Source organism: Mastomys coucha, unplaced genomic scaffold (genome assembly GCF_008632895.1).
Source record: "Mastomys coucha isolate ucsf_1 unplaced genomic scaffold, UCSF_Mcou_1 pScaffold23, whole genome shotgun sequence".
Classification (NCBI taxonomy): domain Eukaryota; kingdom Metazoa; phylum Chordata; class Mammalia; order Rodentia; family Muridae; genus Mastomys; species Mastomys coucha.
The window spans coordinates 13,617,589-13,620,414 of NW_022196906.1; the positions used below are offsets into that span (position 1 = coordinate 13,617,589).

Consider the following 2,826-nt stretch of genomic DNA (forward strand, 5'->3'; position numbering starts at 1 on the left):
AGATATTTTAAGTAAAAACTTCATTTTTTTTTTTTTTTTTTTGGTTTTTGGAGACAGGGTTTCTCTGTGTAGCCCTGGCTGTCCTGGACTCACTCTGTAGACCAGGCTGGCCTCGAACTCAGAAATCCGCCTGCCTCTGCCTCCCAAGTGCTGGGATTAAAGGCGTGCACCACCACTGCCCGGCAAACTTCATGTTTTTATAGAGAAGAATGCATTCTGATAACTAAAAAAGATAAGCCATTGCTGCCTTCTTTGAAAATTAGTCTGAAATGGACTGTAAATTATTTTGATATAGCAATAATTTTCATAGATCTTTCATATACTGTAAATACACAGCTATCTAAAAAAAGGATGACATGATTCTGAACTGAGCTTCATTTAAAACTGGTTACCACTGAGAGGAGAATAGCCAGGTTTCTGATTTAGTTGAACTTTCTCAGTATTTCTAAAATTAATAGTCAGAAATATATTTCTGATGTGGTTCATCAATACAATAGCTACTTTCCTATTTAATAAGAGTAGAAATTCATTGCTCTTCATAATTATACTCCTTCTTTCTTAACATCTAGACTTCTAAATTTCTGTTAATCTGTCTCTACCAAGAAACTACTAATTGTTTAACAAGAACTCAGTATTTCATTATTTATATTATTTTGACAATTTTCAACTGTAATATTATTATATCTTTCTTTGTAATCTATCTTTCACTGATATCTGTACAAACACAATGATAGTCCCAAAGTTTCTGTTGAACATACAAGTACATAACCAGAACATCACTTATATAGGCTGCCTGTCTCAGGTATGTTTTATCTTGACATTTTGTGTTTTAAAAAGCTGTCTTCTCACTGTGGTGGCTTATGACCGCTATGTGGCCATTTGTCGACCTCTAAGATATAAAATCATTATGAACCCCTTCTTATGCATTTTCCTAGTATTACTTTCCCTGATTATCAGGACTATAAGTATACTACTCCATACTTCTCTGGTGTTGTGATTGTCCTTCTGCACAGGACAGAAGGTCCTCAACTTTGTCTGTGAACTTGGTCAAATCATCACCCTTGCCTGCTTTGATACATTTGTCAATATTCTTTTCATTTATACTGCGACCATTGTATTTTCAGTTATCCCACTCTCTGGGATCATTTTATGTTCAAATCGTGTCTTCTATTCTGAAGATACCATCAGTTGGTGGAAGGCATAAAGCATTTTTCACTTGTGGGTCTCATCTTTCAGTGGTATCTTTATTCTATGGGACTTGTTTAGGTGTATACATGAATGCTTCAGTTTCTAACTCTTCCATTAGCAATGTAATAGCATCCATGATGTACAGTGTTGTCCCTCAAATGCTAAGTCCTTTTATCTACAGTTTTAGGAGCAAAGAAATCAAGGGATCCTTGAGGCAGCTCATCATTGGGATCATTTGTTTTCCATAGTTTTTTTTGTTCTAATTTACTGAGGTATTAAATCATTGGATATAATTCCAATTGAAGGAAAATATATAGACCTGTCTTAAAGGCAGAAATGTGTAGCTATTGGATGTAAAAAAAAGCTTCAAGAGGATGGAAGAGGAGGATGAAGCCAAGATGGAGCAGAACCACGTGGCCAGGAGAAACTGCAGTTTTGAGAATGGAACCTAGGACAACATGCATCTAGGCAAGCACTCTCCACAGAGTGTGAGCCCACTTGATGTCTCATTTCCGATACGAACCACTCCAAGCTGGAAGGTCTCCCTGGACACAGTTCTGATGTTCATCTCCTCTGCCTCTCATTATTATCTAAGGAGACTTTCCTTGTGTCTTAGTCAGGGTTTCTATTGCTCCACAAACATCATGACCAAGAAGCCAGTTGGGAAGGAAAGCATTTATTCAGCTTACATTTCCACATTGCTGTTTATCACCAAAGGAAGTCAGGACTGGAACTCAAGCAGGTCAGGAAGCAGGAGCTGATGCAGAGGCCATGGAGGGATGTTCCTTACTGGCTTGCTTCCCCAGGCTTGCTCAGCTTGCTTTCTTATACAATCCAAAACTACCAGTCCAGGGATGGCACCACCCACAATGGACCCTCCCACCCTTGATCACTAATTGAGAAAATGCCTTACAGCTGGATCTCATGGAGGCTTTTCCTCAACTGAAACTCCTTTCTCTGTGATAACTACAGCTTGTGTCAAGTTGACACACAAAACCAGCCAGTCCACCTTGTGTCTCACGGGACACACGAGTTGGGCTGTTTTAATCCAGCCTTACTGCTGAGAGAGGAAAGCTGAACAGAGTGCTCCACTATAGCACCTGTCTTTTGTGGAGATTCTAAATTGGGCAAGAAGTGACCTGAGCTAACCATGCTTCTTCCAAAGCTACTTTTCAAGAAGAGAGCATTTGAGGACAAAAATTGAATTATAGGAGCAGAGAGAGGGAAATGAGATGAAGCTATTTTTGAACAGTGGCTGAAGATATGCTTGGAAAGAGAGACGACTGTCACAGGTTTGAGTTCCCAGAAGCGGACTTTGCTTCATGGATTCTGGCATAAGGCATTTATTAAAGAAGCTCTTCCAAGAGAAACTGGCCAGAGAATACGTGCTGTGGGACAAAGAGAGGGAAGAGGCTGAGCACCGAGAAGCCTTTAGTGCCCCAGTAATTTCTTACTGCCTTACCACACACTGGTGACAATGTCCTTATCATCTCAGTGTTTGAAAAACCACAAATTCTACCTGCCCTTGGTTCTAACCTGCAGTCTGAGCTTCCTGAGCCATGGCCAGGTGAACACTAACGCCATATGCTTCAATGCTTCCATCACTATGAGCAGCCCTTGTCCCAGGCTGCTACTATG

General features: G+C 40.2%; 1 pseudogene; it reads left to right on the forward strand.

Moving 5' to 3' along the window:
• Positions 1-691: 691 nt before the first annotated feature.
• Positions 692-1,436, forward strand: LOC116073277 (annotated as a pseudogene).
• Positions 1,437-2,826: the final 1,390 nt, after the last annotated feature.